Below are 24,788 nucleotides of genomic sequence, written 5' to 3'. Positions count from 1 at the left end.
CAAGCCCTTCACGAATCTGACCTAGCATCACGGGACTGAATGCCTCTGGACATCTAGATATAAGACAGAGAATAAAATTACAAATAGTTGAAGTTCCTGTTATTTTCAGTTTCCTATCATCTACCAACCAACCTCTTCCCAACTGACAAAATGTCATATACATTGTTTTTCTGTTTTTTTAAATAAAGCCATAAAATACACAATATCAAATATCGCTCTCAGATAATTTTAAGGAAATTTTCTTTTAATTATATTTAGGTGAATACAAAGTATGAGCTATCTGGTTTTGAGTGATAGCAGGACTAGGCAACTGCTAAGTATAAAATATGGAATTAAAATATTTAATTAAAATTATATAATTTAAGAGCATAATGGGTGCATGAAATTGGTACTCTTAAATTAAGCTCTTAGACATCATGGTGGTCAGAGTTATTACTCTTTGCCGAAAGGAGTAATGACATTAATGGTATTTAAAAAAAAATATGTATTAATCCTCTCGATGTTCAAATACTAGAAAGATGGAAACTCACAGGAATTATCAAATAAAAGAGAAATAACAAGGATTTTCATCTTAAGAAAAAAAGATTCAGTGAGATATAAGTCATTAAATCTGAGCTCCAAGGGACATATCAAAGACAAAGCTGTGCTTTCTGGTCCTGCAAAGACTTATGTGGCCTTCCAGTCATCTCAAGATAATGGACTTTTTGTGGGCCAGACAAAAGGATTCTCCTTACACTTATTTCTCAAATGAACTGCTATTTTTCACCCTTTCATTTACTTAATTGAACAACTCTGAAGATGGTAAAAACAACATCTTTACAAAGATTATTAATGGAGAGAAAAACACTTAAAGATGAAGTAAATATAAATGACTTTTAAGTTAAAACAAATAACTTCCACTTATTGGAATAATACTAACTATGTTTCCTACAGAAAGCATTTAATTGGAAACTTGCCTTAAACTACTGTAAAGTCATGGAACATGATGGTGTATTCTCAATAGGGCACTGTGAGCAAAATTAAAAGATAAGCTGCTTTTGAAAAGGCTAAATTCCACTGAACAGGTTAATGGGTGTGTTGTTCCACTCTGTACTTTTACTGCATGAAGAACGGTAGGGAGATGGGGGAAAAATTTCACCATGTCACATGAACTAGACAGAAGAGGACACATGAGTCTATTACAGAGCTCCCCAAAGCTGAAGCCTCTTTCAAAGTGTGTCACTTCTAAGTGTCAAAAAACTGCCAAGGAGATTTCAGAAAATACATTTAAGCCTCCCCTCTGCTATCTTTCTCTTGACACAGACCTGTTTATTTGTTCAAAATTGGATTTTGTTTAGACTTTGACAACTAAATAAAGTAGAATGATGCTACCCTATTTCATAAAGAAGTTATATTTTTATTCCAACCTGTCAAATACAAAGCATTAGACATCCAATCAAAATTAATATGTTTCAAATACAAAAATCCTGCCAATTAATATTACAGGAAATAAAAGAACAAGTCAAAGCTTTTAAAATGCATTTTTAGCAGGTTTTTTCCTTATGACCTAAAGAAGACAAATATATCTTGCTACAGCATGTCTTTAAAAATATATGACGTCTCTTACGGAAATCAATAAATGTAATTCATCACATCAATAGACTTAAAGATAAGAACCATATGATCATCTCAATAGACACAGAAAAAGCAATCATCAAAATAAAACTCCACTTCATGTTCAAAACACTAGAAAAACTAGGGATAATAGGAACATATCTCAACATCATAAAGGCTCTCAATGCTAAGTCCCAGGTCAACATCATTCTAAATGGAGAAAAATTGAAAGCCAATCCCTCTAAAAACTGGAACAAGACAGGGATGCCCTCTTTCCTCACTTCTATTTAACACAGTTCTTGAAACACTGGCCACAGCAATTAGACAGACGAAAGAGATTAAAGGGATACAGATTGGAAGAAAAGAACTCAAATTAGCACTATTTGCTGACAATATGATTCTATACCTAGAATACCCAAAAAATTCCACTGAAAAACTTCTAGAACTACTAAATAAATTCAGCAAAGTAGCAGGATACAAAATCAACACCCATAAAACAAAGGCATTTCTGTATATCAGTGACAAATCCTCTGAAAGAGAAACACGGAAAACTATCCCATTTACAATAGTCTCCAAAAAAAAAAAAAAAATTGGGGAATCAACTTAATGAAAGAGGAGAAAGACCTCTACAATGAAAACTACAGAATGCTAAAGAAAGGACTTAAAGAAGACCTTAGAAGATGAAAATATGTACAATATGGATTGGCAGAATTAATATTGTCAAAGTGACCATACTACCAAAAGCACTATGGAGATTTAATGCAATTCCAATCAAAATTCAAATAACATTCCCAAATAATTACAGTTATCTTATATTAGACAAAGTTGCCAAAAACATACATTGGAGAAAAAAAAAATAGCCTCTTCAACAAATGGTGCTGGGAGAACCAGAAATCCATATGCAACAAAAATAAATTAAACCCCTGTCTCTCATCATGCACAAAACTCAACTCAAGGTGAATCAAGGAACTAGGAATTAAAACAGAGACCCTGTACCTAATAGAAGAAAAAGTAGTCTCCAATCTCCATCATATCCAATTAGGTCCTTACTTCCTTAATAAGACTCCTGTAGTGCAAGAATTAAAATCAAGAATTAATAAATGGGATGGATTCAAACTAAAAAGGTTCTTCTTAGGAAAAAAAAACCAAAAAACAAACAAACAAAAAACAATTAGTGTGGTGAAAAGGGAGCCTACAGAATGGGAGCAAATTTTTTCCACTTGAACATCAGATAAAGCTCTAATCTCTAGAACATATAAAGAACTCAAAAAGCTAAACACCAAAAAACAAACAAACAAACAAATAAGCCAATCCATAAATGGGCCAAGGACCTGAACAGACTCTTCTCAGAAGGTGATATACAATCAGTCAACAAATATATGAAAAAATGTTCAACATCTCTAGCTATTAGAAAAATGCAAATCAAAACTAAGATTTCATCTTACTTCAGTCAGAATGGCTGCTATTATGAAGACAAACAACAATAAGTGTTGGCAAGGATGTGGGGAAAAAGGCCAACTCATACATTGCTGGTGGAACTGCAAATTGGTGCAGCCAATATAGAAAAACAGCATGGAGATTTCTTGGAAAACTAGGAATGGAACCACCATTTGACCCAGCTAATCTCACTCTTTGGTCTATTCCCAAAGGACTTAAAAACAGCATACTACAAGGACACAGCCACATCAATGTTCATTGCAGAACAATTCACAATAGCTAAACTGTGGAGCCAACCTAGATACCCTTCAGTAGATGAATGGATTAAAAAAATGTGGCATATATATATACAATGGAATATTACTCAGCAATAAAAGAGAATAAAATCATGGCATTTGCAGGTAAATGGATAGAGTTAGAGAAGATAATGCTAAGTGAAGTTAGCCAATCCCCCCAAAACAAATGGCATATGTTTTCTCTGATATAAAGTGACTGATTCATAGTGGGGTAGGGAGAGGGAGCATGGGAGGAATAGATGAACTCTAGATAGGGGAAAGGGGAGGGAGGAAAAAGGAGGGGGCAAGGGGTATAAAAAGATGATGGAATGAGATGGACATCATTTCCCTAAGTACATATAGGAAGACATGAATGGTGTGAATATACTTATACAACCAGAGATATGAAAAACTGTGCTCTATATGTGTAATATGAAGTGTAATGCATTCTGCTGTCATATATAATAAAAAATTAAAAAAAATACAAAGTCTCAATTAAATGGAACATTTATTACAAGTGACTTCTCCTGAGGTAAATTTTGGTGGAAGACATATAAATAAGCCTTTAACTTCTCTAACAGTATATTTCTACTCAGATTATGAACAAGATTCTTAACAATTGCTACCTTTATAATTCTCATGATAAACCCGAACAGGTATCATGCTCATTTTAAAAATAGAAGCCCAAAGATCAGAAAGCAAGTTAAACAAATTCATATAGCTAATTACTGCTGGATGGAGGATTCACAGAACTACAATGCATATTAATATATGCATAATTTTGTACCTGTCTTCCAAATACATTAAGGCTATATTTTCACCTACATGTCAAAAATAATAATAGGTATGAATATATTTCCCTAGTTAAAAAAAAAACAGTACTCCATAGAAAGCTAGAAAGAGAATATTGAGTATCTTCATGATAGTAACTTTTCCATATTGATTTTTTGCATCCTTACAATTAGCAATAGAAATATTACTCTAACTCTAATATGAGAGAAAGAAGTTAACTTGCCCATACTAACACAGCCAATAAGGCTCAAGGTTAAATTAAAGTTCAGCTATTAGGCTTCAAAGCAAACTGGTTTTTCATTATTCCTTACTGGTTCATTGGAAATACATTCCTGGACACAGTACAAGTATTTATAATTGCCTTCATTCTCTGGTTCATATGTTCAATGCTTCTCCATTATTTGTATTAACAAATCTCTCTTTCCTTATTTATACTTGCTCTTCACAATAGATGAATATTTTTTTATTTGCTTCAAATGTGGAAAAACTGCAACCTTCAAAGTCAATCAACTTCTATTTTTACCCCCCAAAATCTATTATAACCAATATACTCATAAAGAATTTTCGTTGGGTGACTATTGTACACCAGACTATTTATTTTTATGGAAATATTTGCTAGTGAATCTAGGCATATCTCCACGAAGACAAAGCCAGGGAATATTTAGAAAGATAATAAAATAAACACCTAACAAACTTTTCCACTTTTAGATTTATTTCCTTTCTGGGCATATTTTATTTAGTCCTTTTATAATAATGCAAATATAACCCAATTTAACAGATGAGGAATAAGGATTAGGCAATTTGCCAAAGGTCAGTCACAGGACCAATAAATGGATGACTAGAACCCAAGTCTGTATAATGCCAAAGCCCATAATCTGAGGTATTCCACTAAATTGCCTCCAAGGCATAATGGTGGCAGAAAATCCAATTTTTATAAAAGGAAACTTTTCCCTCTTCCCCATTCCTCTCTTCCCCATGAAAACAAATACTATTCTGGTAAACCTATATATATTTTCTGGGATCACAGTCAAATTTCTTTCAAATATTTTCATTGTCCTCTAGGAAAATTCTGAGTTCTAAAACAAACAATGTGAAGAACTGAAAAGCATCTAACGTGGATTAAAAGCACCAACCACCAATGACTTAATTTAAATTTCATAGAGAACTGTAACTTACTCCCTTGCTACTTAAGTGGCTATGCAATACGGATGTCTCATCATTATGCAATATCTTGAAGGGAAAACACTTTTATCAGTTAGAGGGTATACAACCATGGAAAAAAAGAGCCCTTCAAGCAGAGGCCAAAGCCTGGCCTGCTCAGTAGAACTCAATGTGATTAGTTTGTTGGTTTGTTTATTCAGTCATTCAAAATATACTTTAAAATTGCCATTATGGATATTTAATGACTAGCAAAACAGATAAATTATCCTAAAAGCCATCATGATACTGGGTCAAGAATTCTTTGGTATAGTATAATACTGTGGAAGCCCATAGCAAGATGTTTAAAGGAGTTTGTTCAGGCAAGGCGGAAAAAAAAAAAAATCCTAACATTTGTGAATTCCCCAGGAATCAACGCTCTGAAAAAAATATTACAAAAGAAAAGCAAGCTTCAGGGCCTGATTCCACCACAGATATGGTTGTAATTTGGGTTAAAGATATCCCTATGGGCGCACCGTGATTTAGTGCCGTGTACTCACTTTAAACATAAATGTTCAACAAAGTGGGTGTTTTCTTTGTCCCTTAACAGCAGTGCTCTAACAAAAGTCTGCAGTTGAAGCAATAAATTATAAAAGGGGAAAAGGTATCATGTATCTCACAGACCAGCAGGAATAGGTGTTAGGTCATGCAAGCAGTTTCTAACTTAAGAACAAGCAAGATGAGTTCCAAAAATGAAAGTTTGAGTCTCTCTCTCTTTGCTTGGAACAGATTTCTCAACCTACAAACTGTTCACTCACTCACTTCTCCTGAGGTATTTAAAGAACAGAAGGAAAATACCATTTAAAAAATTGTTTCTAAAACTGTACTTTTTTGTTTAATTTTGATGCAAGGAGGGTGTTCCTTTACTCAGATTAGAGGGTTAAGAGAGCAAGGATCAATCCAGGACCACAGTCATCACTTCCTGGCATCCATCCTGGCAGTGGAAGCAGAGGACAAAATGGTAGCTATTGTGAGAGATAATAAAAGAGCTGAAGGCTGGCACATAAGGTACCAAATAGAGAAAACTATTTTTAATCTTTTTTTCTCCTTACTGTTCATTCTAACTCATTTTTTAATGAGGCACTGGCCTTGCCCCAGAGAAAATTCTCAGCCACGAGGATTACCCTTCACTTAAAAAAAAAAAAAAAAAAACAGGGCCTAAGAATTGGCCAACTTGCTTGTCTTTCTAAAGCCATCAGTTGTTGCTTTTGATTAAAGTTGTACTCTCTGAAGTTTAAGGACACTGAGGACCCTACATTGCACACTTTGCAATACTAGGCTGGCAGCCCCTGTTACAGCTGGTATTTGAAATTTTAAATATTTTTCCAATAAATGTTACCTATAATAGACAAATGTACAGGGAACACACACAAACAAGTACTCATTTTTAAAATGGCCCTTTATAGAATATAAATGGAGTTAAAGGCCGGTCTCCCTTTAGGCCTCAGGACAACCTGGTTTATTTCCTTAAGATGGAATTTCTATTGTCTAAGAAAGTGCCTGCCTGCCACCTTCTGAGTCTGATGAGAAGATGTGGGTATAACAACCAGGCCAGAACTGGTTCTCCTTCTTCAGGTAGTAAGGAAAACTAAGAAAATGTCCAACAACTATCAGAATGGTAAGATGGGATAACTTCCAAACCCCAGGTCATGTGACACCCTGGGCTAATCAACTCTAACAACAGGATATCCTGAGGGCAAAATGAAATGAGGGAGTACTATGATTAAAAGATAAGAAGGAAGGTGTAAAGCAAAAAAAGGACATCTTTAGGTGATGCTCCATTCTGCAGAGGAAAGAAAGAGAAAGGAAAAAGAAGAAAGTGGAAAGAAAATTTTCTAAAACAATTCATGGTACACTCTTCATACATGAGCTGTTCAAGGAGAATGGATACACCTAATTCATGGGCAGACTGCGTAAATATGCATACATTGACTGAGCACATAGATATGCTAAGCAGTATTCTATGCACTTTGGTTATATACAAAAACAATGCTTTTATGGATCTTATGTTTTTCCTAGTTTTGTGGTTTGTATATGTATGTGTGAGGGCATATAGTGCAGGGATTGAACTCAGGACCTCTCACATATTAAGCACGTACTCTACTACTGAACTTCATTCCTATCGCTGAACATCATCAATATACAAGATAAACCATAAATATATATTTACTTTTAATATCATTATTTATAGTTTCAGATAGTAAATTTTATAGTTCATAGAAAGTGATAAATATTTTTAAAAAGAAAGGACAACTGGAGTGTTTGAATAGCAGGGAAGTTGCAATAAATAGAGTTCACTTCAAATCCCAAACCAACATAATAGTGAATGAGAGAAAACTGAAAGCATGTCCTCTAAATCAGGAATAGGACAAGGATGTCCACATTGCCACTCGTGTTTTATGTAGTATTTGAAATTTTAGCCAAAGCACTTAAGCAAGAGAAAGAAATAAAATACAATAGGAAAGGAAGAAATCAAATTATCACTATTTGCAGATGATATAATCCTACAATTAGAAAGGTCAAAAAAAGTTACATACACCAGAAGACATCTTGAGCTAATAAACAAATTCAGCTAAGTAGCAGGATATAAAATGAGTATACAAAAATCTGTGGCTTTCCAATTCACTAATAATCTTACTTTCTTTTTTCCTGAAAACGAAATCAAGAAACAATTCCATTCATAAAAATCTTAGGAAAAAAAAACCTAGGAACAAATCTATCTAAGGAGGTCAAAGACATCTACAATGAAAAGTAGAGAGCACTGAAGAAATGGAAGATAGAACGATTTCCCATGTTCTTGGATAGGCAAAATTAATATTGTTGGAATGGCAATATTATGAAAAGCAACCAATAGATTCAATGCAATCTCCTTTCCATTTTAATGACATTAGTCACAGAAGTAGAAAAAATAGTTCCAAAATTCACATGGAAAAATAAACAACTTGAAATTAGCTAAAGACTCAAAGCAAAAAAAAAAAAAAAAAAAAAAAAAAAGCAATGCTAGAGGCATCACAATAACTGACCTCAAGTTACACTACAGAGCTATAGTAGCAAAAACAGACACAAAGACCAACTGAATAGAATTGAAGGCACAAAGACAGACCCACAAAGATACACTCATAAAAACTTTTTCAAAGGCACCAAAAATATATGTGGTGTTTTTTAAACTAATGGTGCTGGCAAAACTGGGTATTTATATGTAGAAGAATGAAACTAGATTCCTCTCTCTCATCCTGAACAAAAATCAACTCAAAATGGATCAAAGACCTTAGAATTAGACCAGAAATTTTGCAACTGCTAGAACTAAACAAAGGTTGACACTCCAACATATAGGTGCATGCAACACCATCCTCAACAGGACACCGGAAGTTCAGGAAATCATACCAAGAATTAATAAATAGTATGGAATCAAATTAAAAGTCTTTTACACAGCAAGTGAAAAAGTATGTAAAGACAAAAATTGTAGAATAGGAGAAAATTTTTGCCAATTACTCTTCTAATGAGGGATTAATATGCAAAATATATATTTTTAAAAAAGCTTACAAACAACAACAACAAAAAAACCCAGTCAATAAATGGGCAAATAGATTAAACACACAATTCTCAAAAGAACTACAAATGGCCAATAAATATACGGAAAAACATGTTCAATATCTTTAGCAACCAGGAAATTTCAAATCAAAATGACACTGAGATTTCATTCCACTCCAGTTAGAATGGCATCCATCATGAATATAAATAGCCAGGGGCTGGGGTTATAGCTCAGCGCTAGGGTTCTTGCCTAGCACATGTGAGGCACTGGGTTCGATCTTCAGCACTTCATAAAAATACATAGACATTGTGCCTATCTTAAAAAAAAATCTTAAAAAAAAAAAGAATACAGATACCCAGGCATGGTGCCCACACCTTTAATTCCAGCAACTCAGGAGCATTGAGGCAGGAAGTTTCCAAGTTCGAGGCCAGCCTTGACACTATAGTGGAAACCATCTTAAAATTAAAAAAAAAAAAAATGGTTCAGGATGTAATTCAGGGGTAGAGCATCCATGAATTCAATTCCCAGGACAACCACCAAAACCAAAACAAAACAAAACAAATAATAAATGCTGGAGAGGATGGGAGGAAAAAGGAACATTTATATACTGTTGTTAGAATTTTAAATAAGTACCATCACTATGGAAATCAGTATGTATATTGCTTAAAAGACTAGGAATGGAACCATGATATGATTCCACTATACTACTCCTAGGTCCTAAACAATCGATCCTAAACAATTAAAGTTAGTGTATACTATAGTGATACATGTACACTCATGTTACAGCAATACAACTGACCATAGCCAAAATTATGGAACCAGCATTGTGTCTATCAGTAGATAAATGAATAAAGAAAATGTCTTATACATACATACTGGGTTTTCTTCAGCCACAAAGAATAATAAAATTATGCCATTAGCAAGAAAATGGAATAAGCAAAATAAGCCAAACTCAGAAAGTCAAAAGATGAATGGATAAAGAAAATGTGGTATATATACACAATGGAATATTACTCAGCCATAAAGAAGAATGAAATTATAGCATTTGCTGATAAATGGATGGAACTGGAGATTATTGTGCTAAGTGAAATAAGCCAATCCCAGAGAACCAAATGTTCTTTCTTATATATGAATGGTAAGGACTTTCACACAATAAGGGAGTAGGGGGAGGTGGAGAATGACCAGTGAAAGTCCACATCACATACAACCACAAGAATGGGGGTCCTAATTATACTCCAAAAAAGGAAATAAAGGAAGTCAAGGGTCAAATGTTTTAAGTGGAAGCTGGAGAGGAGAAAGAGCAGTGGAGGGGGTAGGAGGCTCAGAAAATAGAAGTCAGACTTGTAAGAGTAGATGAAGGGGACCAGGGAGAGGGAGGAGGGAAGGTAACGTTACTGGGTATCAAAAGTTACTCAACTGCATTGTTATATTGTGTGCATGTAGGAGAATGTAACAGCAAATGCCATTATTATGTAGAATGATAATCTACCAATAAGAAATATATAAAAATAAATAAATGTGGTTGCGTTGGAGAACTTATCTGAATAAGGGGATGCTGAAGTAAATAATTCAAATAAATGAATGATTTGAGATATAATTTAGCTATGGAAATAATATATTATTTTGCATAAATAATATATGTTAAAAATAAGCAACAGACGTCATATTAATTTGTGAAATTCACTATCTTTAAATATCCAAATGTTCTCAGACTTCAATTATATTTTAAGCAAGTTTCCATCATACAGGCAAAACCATAGTTAGGTTCTTTATTACAGAGAAAATAAATTAAGGGGAAGACAATATTACTATAATTCCTGGTGTGTCTAGAAAATAATTCTTAAGTCACAGTAATTGGAAATCTGCAGAGAACTGATTGGAACTACACAAATAAGAAATTTACATCTGTTCATTTTTCTTCAGGAGCAGAGAAAGAAAGACTTTTTTTATATAATGCAAAACCTCCTTCTGAGAAAATTGAAATTAATTTACTTGAAATTCTGCTGCACGTCAGCCTGCTCTTTCCACACAAACATAATTTTAGGAGTAACAACAACAACAAAAGCTTCTGGCTATTTAAGCAACTTTCACTCCGTTTTAAAGTTAAATCAAACAGGAAGCGTTAAAGCAGGATGTGATTATGAACTTCTTTATAAACCTCTTTATGGGCTTTCTAATACACGTCCTCAATTTTTACCTACAGTGTTCTAGATGAAAATGACTGTAAAATTAAAGGCCTTTTAATGAGATTTCAGGGGAAAAAATATGCCTTTCATCGCTGTCTCCAACAAGGAAAGTAGTTTAACTCAGTCTACACAGCTAATATTGAAAGAATATTTCTATCGAGAACACCATGACCTACATAGTGCCATTGTGCAACTCCATTTGTAAGAGGAAACCTATAGTACAAATGAGCCCAGGAATGACTCAGGTTCCTTCCTTCTCTTGCCAGGCTCGAATTTTTAAAAGGATTGTGATGTCCCCCGTTTTCCTTTGGGGTTGGCTGGGAGAGCCCAAGCTTAACAGTTCAGCAGGCGATCCTAGACACCAATGCTGCAATGCATAGTTTCCAGTGCTATGAAATGAACACGGGTGCAATAAGTTGTTTGATCAGTTCCATTCAAAAGCATTTGGCTGAGCACAAAAGAAGTGCCAAGGACTTCACTATGTGCTAGAAAGAAAAACATAAATAATTTACGTCCCCAGCTGTCAACCAGCCTCTAGTGTGGATGTCAGTTCTTTGGTCATTGTGTCCATGTATTTCATAAGATTAATATCTTCTCTGGTACATCCTTTTGCTTTGTGATCACAAAATGCTGTTCTGTGAATATTATATGCAGGAGAAGTGAAAATTTCCATGGGATTGATGCTACGGTTTATTCCCTATGTGGCAATAAAAAAAAAAAAAACACATAGCAATACTTAACTTTTCTAGTACCTGATCTCTCCCTCATTTTCTCCCCTCTTATTGTGCTATCTAACAACTCCAATAACATCACACACATGGGAACATGTGTGATACACAGAGTTCTTTATCCTTCTCCTTCATACATGTACTCTTTCTACCCAAGCTCTTTAATATTGGTAATCTTCAGGGTTCCACTCATGATCCTTCTTTCATTTATCCTTATAGCATGCACGCACACACGCACGCATGCACGCACACACACACACACACAGAGTCAGTTTTAGTGTTTATAATTATGTAATTATGCCACAAAATATCTAAACCCTCTAGTTCCCAAACCTCACATGAGCTAGAGAAACACATTCTAGTCGCCTAGATAAACGAGAGGAATCTCAGTTCTATGTAACCCAAACGGAACAATTTTCCCCCCAAACAACCATATTCACTTGTCTTTCTAGTGTAACCCCCTTTCTTTCTTTTCCTTCTTTTTCTCTAGGCTAAGACAGTTGGCCTACCTTCTCACAAAACCAGAGCATTTCACTTAGAAAAGATGTCATTTTATTATGTAACACTGTGTTTTCAAACCCAGACTTGAAGCTACTTGAGAGCAAGAAGTATCTTCTCTTGGTCTCTCTGTTCTTCTCTTCTAATTTATTGTTTTGTATTGTCTTGCAGTACGGGGGACTGAACCTAAGGCCTTACATGTGGAAGGCAGGTGGCTCTATCATGAAACTACATCCTCAGCCCCACAACATTTTTTTTTTTTTTTTTAATTTTGAGACAGGATCTTGCTAAATTGCCCAGACTGACCTCGGATGTGGGATCCTACAGCTTCAACCTCTAAAGCACTTTGGGATTACAGATGTGTACCACAGCGCCCAAGAGGAACTACATTTTCTCTGTGAGCATATTCCCAGCTTCTTATTCAATGACTGTCATTCTGGAGGCACTCAGTATATGTTGGATGAATCAATAGATTCTTATTTCCAACATGGGAATGTGCTCATTTCTGCAAATAAAAGACATCATGGGTATTGACTGAACTTCATAGCAGCTCATTCTTTCTCAGAACTCTCTGTAAAAACCAGTGATGTTTGAAATAATGGTTACAAGAATTAAGGATTTTAGATTAGCAGGAAGTTTTCTTGTTAAAAGCTAAACCAAAATCAACTCGCAATAAATTAGAGAACAGATGTGCAAAATAACTGTGGGAGAAGACGGCTCTGAAACTAGTGGATATGAAGTATACTTTGCCTGACCTTATTAACACAAAAACTGAGCAGAACATGTGAAAACTATGCATAAAGAGGAGACGTGAGACTCAGAAAACTCTGCAAAAGATTTACAGAAATAAGTTGAGTACAGGGCTCCCACCTGTAATTCCAACTACTTGGAAGTCTGAGGCAGGAGGATGTCAGTTCCACACCATCCTGGGCAAATTAACAGGACCCTGTCAAAATCAGTGCTTCCCCAGCATGTGTAAGGCTGAGGGTGTGATCTCCAGAACTAGGGGACAAGGAGAAGACTTATAGAGGCAAATAACAAGAGCACTGATTCTAGCACTTTCCAAGTAAGAAGTAGTTTTCCCCAGGGGTTTCATAGCATCAGGATGTCTTAGACACATGACATTATAAATTGATATGTTCGGTTCTCCTGGTTTGATGCACCTATAAATAAGTGGTTTTAACACACTGGTACATATGATCATCAAACAACCTTGTGATTCGTACACAGAATCACCTAGGATTTGAGTCTCTATAGTACCTGTGACAATATAGTGAGGGAAATTCTAAGAAAACACAGGTACATAGGCACTTTCTCAGCCTTACTGTGTTTTTATTTATATAAGTAGATCTCTTACGGACTGATCCCCCAAGCAACTAAGTACCAAGCATCTCAACAAATCCAACTTACAGACCACTTACAGAAACTTACTGAATACCCCTGAATGTGTACAGGGTGAACTTTCATGTTATATACAATTTATAATTTTAACTAATAATCACGTGATTATTAATTCCATAAAAACTGAAATAGAAAATACTTCATCTTATGCCGGCTGTTTTTTTTTAAACGAACCCAAATGTACATTTAATTCTGGATTCTCCATAAAATTATTTCTGACTTCCCTTTTACCATCCTGTAGACATCCGGGTCATTATATAGTAATTTGTTTGCCTAAATCCATGTCTGGCATTTTGACAAGGCAGACTTTAGCTAAATTTCTTGAATCTAGTATGTCTTGGCCAAAACTCAAGAATGAATAATTTATGCTAAAATATATTCAAGAATTTACGTGCACAAATGCATATCTGGTTGATGAAATCATTATGCATGCTTAATTTGCCCTAATTTCAAATAATCTCTAATTTTTACCTTAAAAATTTTTCTCCATAAAGGCTAGGTGTATATTCTTATCAGATTTATTTGTCTTATAGGGATAGTTAATATCACAATAATGCTACAAATTAGAACTGAAAATTACTAAAGGACAATTTCAACAATATGTTTTTAAGAATAAATGTCACTATATAGCCACTTATAATTCAAAGTGGAATCTAAGGGACAATTGATATTTCAAGAACTATGAAATATATTAATATTTCTAATAGTTCAGAATATAAGTATATGCTTTATTTCTTATTAATAAATGGAACTACTAGAATTTGCTTCATTGAATTACTGCTTGGCTGGTTGTCTACTTAAGTGACATATTATTAAATTCTTACCAATTCTGAAAAGAAGATTTTCTTTCAATAAGTTTGTAATAAAAAAAGTATTTCCAGGATTTGGTGAGAGGAAGGGACACTGAAGTTTATGAGGATATATGCCAAATCTAGTCCACATCAGCATATATACAACTGACAATGTGTCTGGGAGAAAATTCACTATTCTTAGGCTTTGTGTATTGTGTTTTCAAAGTCACATATGATGGGAAAAGCTGCTGAATCAGCCAACATGGAGAATTAGCTAAGTGATGAGGGATAGTAATACAAACTAGGAAAGGAGTGAATCACATGAGTAAAATGGACAGGAGTCGACAAATATGGACAGTGTGTGGAAATGGAATTAACAAATTTAAACTTTATTGACTTATGTTCATTAGATTATTCATTAATCAACTCATTAATTGAGTCATTAGATTATCAATTTGTACACAGTTTAACTCATTAGTTTATAAATTATTTTATTGATCAACATGCACAGAGCTTAAATCGCTGTGCCTGGCATTGTGCTAAGTACTGGGGATAAAATGGTACCTAAGCATCATTGTTCTTAAAGAGACCACAGTATAACTAAGGGGAAAAAAACATCACAAATTCAAATATGATCCAGATTAATTAGAGTCAAGTACTAGTTGCTTGGTGAGACTCAGAATGAGTACCTATCTTGCAACTCTAAGAGTTCAAGAGGTATCCAGAAATTTCCCTCATCTTAAGTTGAGAAAGGATTAGCTTGGAAAAAGGGTGGGGAGTGGAGCAAGAGGTCAGAAAGGGAGAGAAAGGGGGAGAATATTACAAACAGAACAAATTATATATTCAGAGGCCTTTAAGAGAATAAGAGTAGGCACATTTGGGGAAATTCCAAAGAAAGAAAACCTTCAACTAAAAATTAGATATATCATAGAACATTCACAACAAAAACTTGGAATCACACAAATTTAGAAAAAGTAGAATCCATATAATTGGGAATAACTACTTAAGAATATAATGAGGGTGGGGGAAGGAGGGACCCAACTCACATTAGCAAAATTTTCATACACACACACACACACACACACACACACACACACACAAACCCAAATAAATCAACTTCAAATATGCAAGACTGTTGTGAACAAAATTATATATTTTTTACCTTTATTTTATTTATGTATTTTTATGTGGTGCTAAGGATCGAACCCAGAGCCTCATATGTGGTAGGTGAGCCCTCTACCACAGAGCCACAACCTCAGCCCCCCAAATTATAACATTTTAAACAAGGAAATTTGTAAACTGTAAGAAATGTACAAATAAATGTATCAGGAAGGGAAAACTTAAAGAGTATAAAACAATATTAATTCACCTCTCTATAGTATAGAAAGTTGTTTCAACCAATCAAAACCCCAACTAGACATTTAATGCAATTTTAAAGTCTCTGATCAAAGATAAAACACATAATAATAATCAAGAATTATAGGAAACAAATTACAGTAATGGGAAACTTACCTTTTAAAACAAATTTACTAGAGGTTATAGCAAATAAAACAATTTGTTCTTGGCATAGGTTACCAATAAGTTAGAATAGAGTCCAAAGAATAATACTCTATATACCTAAGAATTTACTCTAGGTGATAAATAACTGTTCAGCAAAGTATGATGGCAGTATTGGTTCTTGTGAGAAAAAAAAAATTATACTTTAACACAAATATAATAGATCCTGGTGAATTAGTGACCAAAATAGAAAGCAAGAGAAATTCTAAAAATATCCCCCAAATATATAATTGTTTAACATTAGGCTAAAATATCTTCATAGAGACAAAAAATATTGAGGCCTTAAATACAAGGACAAAGATATTTTTCTATATATATAAAGTTATGCACAATAAAGGTTATAAAAAAGCAAAAATACATGTAAAACTTAGAAGAAAAATATAAGCAAAACAGATGTCTGTGTATATACATAAACAGAGAATTATACTTGCAACAATGCAAATAAATAAGAAAAAAAGTCCACCCAAAAGAAAACTAGGAAAGAAATATGAACAGTTAATTCCCAAGAAAATTACAAAGAGCCAATAAACACAAAATTAGTTAACTCAACTTGGGAAATGAAAAAATGAAGCAACACAGTTTTGAAATCATCTCATTGGGTATTCATCAAGGCTGTCAATGTCAAATCTCCAATATAAACAACTTAGTATTAATCAGAAGGGGAATGAGTGTACAAATTGTGACACATCTACACACATAAGTCAGTATTGATCAATATATGAGGGGAAAAACTAAGAAATGTGTACCTATAACGAAATGTATAAATGCTTACCAATAACGTATAAGACATATACTAGTTGTACATATACTAGTGGGAGAGAAAAGGATACACAGAATTCAATAACAGGATCTCCGATATTTTACTCTATATCCTCCATAACTATCTGAATGGTTCACAAGATGATATTCCTGCATTAATTGTGTAATGAACATTATCAAACAAATCAAAATGAAAGTCCAATAGTAAGTGCTAGCCTTGTTCATGCCATATGAACACTCTAGTACCTGCAATTATCCCCACCTCATTGTGGGAAGAAGTAAAGGGCCAATTGAGTTGCTCACCCAAAGCAAGTGGACCTCAATTAATGGAGTCACAACAAAAATCTTTCAGTCCCTTCACTTCAGGTCAAACACACCAGGCACATCTGGGTACACCTGGGAGATCACAGGAATTCTCTATTCTGGAAGAGCCATCTGCTTACTTAGCATCCCCCTGACTCCTCCCACTCCCTTGGCACCTCCCTCCCCCCATGAAACTTGGCAGGAAAGCCCATTCCAAACTGTAGGCCTCTGGCCAACTGACTTCTCCTTACCTTTCCTTAAGTTCTTACTTCTCATGGATCAATCTCTGCTTTTGAACTCTAGGCCAGGTAGTCCCACCAACTGAATTCTTCAATCTATGACCCTCCCAACTCTCAAAAATTCTCAAAATTTGTCCCTGAATTTACAGGTAAATCTCTCATACCCTCAGTAGAACTGGATCTATGATAACAACTTGACACACTACCTTTCTCACCTTGCTGAATCCCACTAAATTTCCTCTCCCTAAGACAGACTTCTGGGCATCATGAGATATAAACCACTGAAATATGCATAAAAATGTTAACTTATTTTATTTATTTATTTAATTGGTACTGGGTATTGAACCTGAGGACACTGAATCACATCCCCAAGCCCTTTTTTATTTATTATTATTATTTTATTTAGAGACAGGGTCTCGCTGAGTTCCTTAGGCCCTCTCTAAGTAGCTGAGGCTGGCCTTGAACTTGCAATCCTCCTGCCCCACCCTTCTGAGTCACTGGGATTATAGGCATGTGCCACCATGCCCAGGCTTTTTTTTGCCTGCCTCTTTTCTCTGCCTTCCCATTAAAAACTGATATCTCAATTAAACCCATCCGTGATTGGTTAAATTGTGCACTCTCCCCTCAGGAAATTAAAAAAAAAAAAAAAGATATCTTTATGTCCTAATCCCCATGACATTAGGATGCAACCTTACTTGGAAACAGAGTTATTACCATTGTAATTAGTTACGGATGAGCCGTATGCAACAGGATGAGCATCCTGTAAGAAGATGGCCACGTGAAGACAAGAGACACAAAGGAGGAAAACAATGTGATAACACAAGCAGAATCTGAAGTTATGCAGCTGCACACCAAGCAATGCCAAAAATCTCAGCAAACCACTAGAAAGGACAGTGAAGGATTTCCCCTAAAGACTTCAGAAGAGGATGGTCCTGCCGACACCTTTTCAAACTTCTTGCATTCTGATTTGGGAGACAATAATTATCTATAGTTTTAAGCCACCCAATTTGGGACACTTTGTTATGACCATCTCAACAAAACTAATACAGAAACCAACCCTAAAACAAAGTTCTTGCTTCAGAAACCGAAAGAAAATGGTACAGTAGATACCTGATTCAAGAAGGTTCTTTATAAGAATTATTTAGTGACTGATCAAAGTATATAATTTAAATAAAATATAAATTTAATAAAATATAGTTCCCTAATATCCATTACCAGGATCTTTTCTACTCTAGTGTGGATTCCATAACTCATTTATGTAATCAACAATTATAGTTAGAAGTCCTCTCTGTATGAGGGACACAAGAAAGAAAAAAAAAATGACACTATTACAAAGCAGAATACTAATGAAAAAGATTACAGTACTTCAACATTAAACATAGCATTGCTGCTAACTTTCACTGGATATTCTTTACTACATTTGAGAAATATTTATTCACTCCTAGTTTATTTATTTATAAGAATTGCTTTCTAAGGAGTTCCTGATTGAATGCCTTCCTGGCATATCTAGAGATGATCATATTTTTTTTTATCTTCTGACTTTTTAAATAGAATGTATAATAATCAGATTGCCGTATCACACATCCCACCATAAACTGTAGGCAAAATCCCATCTGACAGTGGTGTTTTAATCTTTAATACATTGCTGCATCTACCATATTAATTGAAGACATGTCTGCATTTGTATTTGTAAGTGTCGCCAGCCTTTTATGGGTTCTGTTTCCTTCTTTCTTGTTGAATTTTCTTTTGGGTTTGTTGTCCTTTTGCTTATGTGTATATGAAATTTAGACAATATTTTGCCTTCGGTTCACTCTAGCTTCATAAAAACAAGTGAAAGGTGTAATTAGTGCAGGAATTATCACTTCACTAAAGATTTGACAGAAGTCACTTCCCAAACACCTTAACTTTGTTTGTTGATGAGAAAACTCTTTGACAGTTTTCAGATTTATCCAAGGAATTTGATTGAGATTGCCTGTCTCCTCTTGGGTCCATATTGATCACTTACATTTTCCCAAAAAAGCACGTATATTACATGTTTTTCATATGTATATTACTGTTTTTTTAAGCTTACACGTATCTACTTGTAACCCCTTTCTCATTCTAAATATTGTGTAAGATTTTTTATTTTGTGGCTGAACTTTCAGAGGACAAGTTCTTATATTTATGCATTATTTCTCTCTGTGTCTCCAAATTCAAAGCCATTAATACTTTCATTTTACTTCCCTTAAATTTATAGGCTTATTTTTGTTCTCGTTTTCTAGCATCTCATACTGGATATTTATTCAGATCCTTACAACACAGAACAAAAAGGAAAACTAATGGTAGCTAAATTTCCATTATCTACAGAAATGATCGCTACATTATGTAAGATAATCAACAATTGATTATAAATATAAAATTTATTATCCACATTCTGAAATATAATGCCCAGTGAAATATTCAATGTTCAATTGAACTACCTGTTTAAGTATCATTTGGAACAGGCTGACTGAGAAAAATCCATAACAGCAATAAAAGAACATCAAGTATTTTTTTAGTAGGAAAATCAATTATCTTTCAGACAGTGGTGAGTGGTACTGTTAAAAGGTCGAAAGTCAACTATGTATTTACAAAATTTGACAGTGTAAATCATTGAGCAATGGCTCATCTGCTTTGTCTCTAAAAACTTATTATGCTTGAAAAGAAAAACCAACATCAGAACACAGATCCATTAAAACTGGTCTTAATGTCTTCTGTAAAGTATTAAATTTTAATAAATTTGAAAATGTAAATAAGCTGTGTAAAAAATGCATGATATTTAGTGCTATTAAGAGCATAATTAAGGATTAATTTATTGATACTAAGAAGTTAATCCTGGAGCACATTACCACTAAGCAGTGTTTTGGTTTTCATTTGTTTGTTTTTGTTTTGTTTTTGAGACAAACAAACCAAAAGACAAAATTGTATATTTTTTATGTTCTTGCTAAGTTTCTGAGAGTCTCACTAAGTTTCACAGGCTGACCTCAAACTTTCAATTTTCCTGCCTCAGCCTTCTAAATCGCCAAAATTATAGGTGTACACTACTGCAACTGGCAATAATTGTTTTAAATTAAACATGATATGACATTGTCTAGAAGCATAGGTTAAAAGGATATCAAAATGTTACAATTAATGGGTACAGAAAATTAAAAATGCTTTATGGCTGAGTGTGGTGCATGCCTGTAATCCCAGCAGCTAAAATGGCTGAGGCAGGAGGAGCACAAGTTCAAAGCCAGTCTTAGTAAATTAGTATGACTGTCTCAAAATAAAAAGGGCTGGGAATGTGTCTAAGTGGTTAAGCACCCCTGGGTTCAATTCCTGTCCCTGGTACCCCACCCCACCCCCCCACCCCCCGTAAAAAAAAAAAGCTTTCTAGAAACAGGTGTGGTGGCACATGCCTGTGATCCTAGCAATCTGGGAGGCTGAAGCAGGTGGATCTCAAGTTTAAGGCCAGCCTCAGTGTATTAAGCAGGGCCCTTAGCAATTTCATAAGATTCTCATTCAAAATAAAAAATAAAAAGGACTAGGGATATCATTCAGTGGTTAAGTGTCCCTGAGTTCAAACCCTGGTAACAAAAGAAAACAAAATTTTTTTTTTCTGTATCACTTTCTTCAAAACAACTCTTTATGCAGTTATGAATTCCATTGACAATCTAGATGATTAAATTCAGTAACTATTATAAAAATTTAATATGTAGTATTATAGTAGATTGAAAGTCAAATATTTTCTTTCCACATTTAAAAGTCATTTGAAGTAAATACACACACACACACACACACACACACACATTTTTTTTTTTTTAATTGAAACATACATCATGAAGAGTTTGGATATTTTGTTTTGTTGTCTTCTGTTTTGTTTTTGTGATACCAGGGATTAAACACAGGTATACTCTACCACCAAGTTTCATTTCCAGCCCTTTATACTAAGTTTTAAATCTTCAGACAGGATCTCATTAAGTTGTTCATGCTATCCTCAAACTTATGGTCCTCCTCAAGTATCTGAGCAAAGGGACTTACAGTCATGTGCCACTGTGCCTTGCTTATTGAGGTTTCTGCTCATTTGAGCAGAAATACAAGTTTTGCATGGGTACAGAATCAGAGCATCTTAGGTTTAAACAATGGTCCCTATACACACTATTTGTGTGACCTTATACAAAGTATCTCTGAACCTTGACTTCCTCATTGTGTAGGCTTCATTAGAAGGCAAACTGGGATACCATGGAAAGAATTAAGAAGAGTATTGGGCACAATACTCTAATATTAACTAGTATTAAGACAACTAGTTAATGCCATTAAAACAATTGCCAGGCAGGCACAGAAGTGCACACCTATAATTTCAGTGACTTGGAAGGCTGAGGCAGGAGGATCACAAGTTGGAGGCCAGCCTAGGCAACTATGCAAGACTCCAGATAAAAAATAAAGAGGACTATAAATGTAGCTCAGTTGAAAATCACTCCTGGGCTCAATTACTAGTACCAAGTAAATAAATAAATTGCTATCAAAGGAACAAAAATTTAGAATTATTCCAGTATTATATAAACAGGGATTACGATCCTTTGTATGCACCTCTCAGCTATAATCTGATATCATTTCTAACAACAACAAAAACCTTTCCTCAAATTTTATCATCCTGTAAAAGATTATAAAATTTCCACATTCCTTACTTGTTTTCCAAATCACCTATATTTTCCTTCCTCCTCACCTAAAATGTTCAGATATACTTAATAAGAAGTGCTAATGATATCTTTAAAATAGAAACATAAAAACAAAATATAGGGATAAATCTGAGGATCATCTCTGACCTAGAATTCCACTGTCTAGCCAGTCATGGGGTGCCTCATTTTAGTGATCATACTGCTTTTAAAGTGAAATGATGACACATGCCTTCAGATTATTTTTCCCATAAAGATTTCTTACAATATAAAACTTTTACAATAATTTTCAAAGCAAGTAGGATTATGAATACTGAATATGTTCCAAAATTCTGATCAAAATTAAGTAGAAGATATAACAGAAACTCAGGATTCCAAAAAGCTTCTAAATTTCATTAAGAAACCTAAGTATTTTGTACCAATTACTATAAATATGTTTATCAGTTTCAAGCTGCTTTCACAAAACATCTTTAAGAGACATAAGTGTAACTGATCATAAGAAAAGTAAGTAATGTTTCCTATAGCCACAAAGGAGAATTATCAGACTAAGTTTACTAGAATGACTGAGCAATGCAAATTCATTTTAGGAATTGAAATAGAACATAGAATAATTTCTGTACATCAAATTATGTAATGGAAATAGCACGTACATCTTAAAAGCAAAACTGTTAATTTGTTTAATAATAATTTCTAAACTGTCTATCAATATAAACAAAAAAGAAAAAAAAATTTTTCCAAGGAACATATGATACCAAACTTATTAATATTGGAAGATGTAGAAGATTTATCTTTGTTCATTTTATTAATATTTGATGTAAAAATCATGGAATTATACATACTTTGTAAGATAAAAACTGAGTATCAGAATTCTGTCAACCATATAGGTTACATAACTCAATACTTCTGAATTACTCTAACAGTTTTTCAGGGAAATTTAAGCCTCTTCTATTTAAGCTGACAATTATGTGTTACTTAGAAACCTATTATATTGGAAAAAATACATTAGAACTATATGTGGCCGTAATGACACATTCCATTGACTACAATTAAGGGGGTAAAATTGATCATGTTGGTAACTATTTCTTCATCAAGTATTTTTCGGTAGGGATTGGGTAACAGTATCCATATGCTTTCATAGTTTATATAGAGATCCATGAGGTTGTCAGTTGAAGATTTTAAGTTACATATGAAGTGGGATTATCTAATGGAATAAATTTATGATTGTAGTAAAGAAAAAATATGGATGAACCAGGCATGGTGGTAAATGCCTGTAATCCCAGAGACTTGGGGGGCTGAGGCAAGAGGAGCACAAGTTCAAATCCAACCTGGAGAACTTAACAAGATGATGTCTCAAAATATAAATAAATAAATAGATAGATAGATAGATAGATAGATAGATAATAGATAAAGGAGGGTTGGAGATGTAGATGAGTGAGATGGTCCTTTCCTAGCATGTAGTAGTTCAATTCCTAGCACAGCCAAAATAAATAAATAAATAGATAGATAAATAAATAAATAAATAAATAAGCATAAATCTGAATAAACAGAAATTCTTTTCCTTTAACCTCCTATACAATAGGTACCACCCACAGGTAGGTAATTTTTTAACCAGTGGTTGTTGGGGCTGGGGATGTCAGAGCACTAGCCATTCATGTACCAAACTCTGGGTTCCACCCCCAGCATTCCCAATTTATTTTATTTTTAAGTTAACCTGTGACTGTGGATAAGAGAGAGAAAACCAAGTTCAATCAGAAGGTGTTGATTTTCACCTTTCTTTTTTTTTTTTTCCCTGAAAGTGTATGGAGAATAGATATCAGAAAACTGATACTCAACATTGCAAAGCAAGAGACACTTCGATATCATTTTAAGATTAAAAAAAAACTGTTCCTATATAAAGAACATGTGTGTAAGTGTAGTAAACTGATATGGCCTTTGTCATGGTATAATAGTTATTAATCAACACATGAGTGTCTGTACGCAGGAGCCTAATTTGATATTTTCATTCGAATACTTCAGGAAAGAGGATGGTAATAAATCTGGTGATGCATGAAACACAGCTGAGTGGGTGGAAGGGATGATGCAAAATGGAAAGAGTTTGCTCTGTGTGAAGGAATTTCAGGTAACAAAGGAAAAATTAAACAGTGTGAAATAAAGACAATGCACATCTGCTAACTTAATTCACACAATCAGCCCCTCGGCTGAGATCCCACCATCAGAGAGTAGAAATTTAAAGACAGGGTAAATGTATGAACAGAAAATGAAATGAACCATTCCTTCTGCCTTCCCTCAAATAACTAGAACTTTTCCTATTTGGACTTTAATTTTTTTTTCTTTTTTAATTTCAGTGCTTTTAGAGTTAACCAGTATGAAAGAATAGGTAGCCAGAGTATAAATACCTATCAAAAATTAAAGTTTACAAATTTTTTGATACTGTCAATATTATGTTGAGTTCATTAAACACAAGTGGGTAGACATCTGTTCTGCTCATACCAACTCTGAAAAGCTCTCAAAGGAGGTTTCTCTCAGTCCCTTCCACACGGCCCAGTGTTTCATGCAAGAGAATATTCAGGACCCCAGGAGAGACACTCAGAGAATTTTTTGCAGGATTAATACAGACCCCAAAACAAACAAAAAAAGTTATCTTCTCTTCCAAGACTGAGAAGAATCAGGAGGTAACACAAATAAAGGTGCAGGAGCCCCCTTCTCATCCCTACAGACAGAACAGCACAGAGAATGGAACAAAGCCAGACAAAACCAGAGCCACAAAATGGGGGCGAATTCCCAGAACATCATCAAGCCCTGGGACTTAACGGTGCCTGCATCTAGA

At 34.3% G+C, this 24,788-nt stretch overlaps 1 protein-coding gene across 2 annotated transcripts in view; it reads right to left on the bottom strand.

Moving 5' to 3' along the window:
* Tmtc2 (transmembrane O-mannosyltransferase targeting cadherins 2) overlaps positions 1-24,788 on the bottom strand; it is a 375,266-nt gene that overhangs the window by 135,288 nt on the left and 215,190 nt on the right. The window lies entirely within an intron of this gene.

This window comes from Callospermophilus lateralis, chromosome 4, assembly GCF_048772815.1.
Source record: "Callospermophilus lateralis isolate mCalLat2 chromosome 4, mCalLat2.hap1, whole genome shotgun sequence".
In the NCBI taxonomy this organism is placed as follows: Eukaryota; Metazoa; Chordata; class Mammalia; order Rodentia; family Sciuridae; genus Callospermophilus; species Callospermophilus lateralis.
The sequence above is the reverse complement of the archived record's forward strand: the minus strand, read 5'-3'. Positions and strand labels throughout refer to the sequence as shown.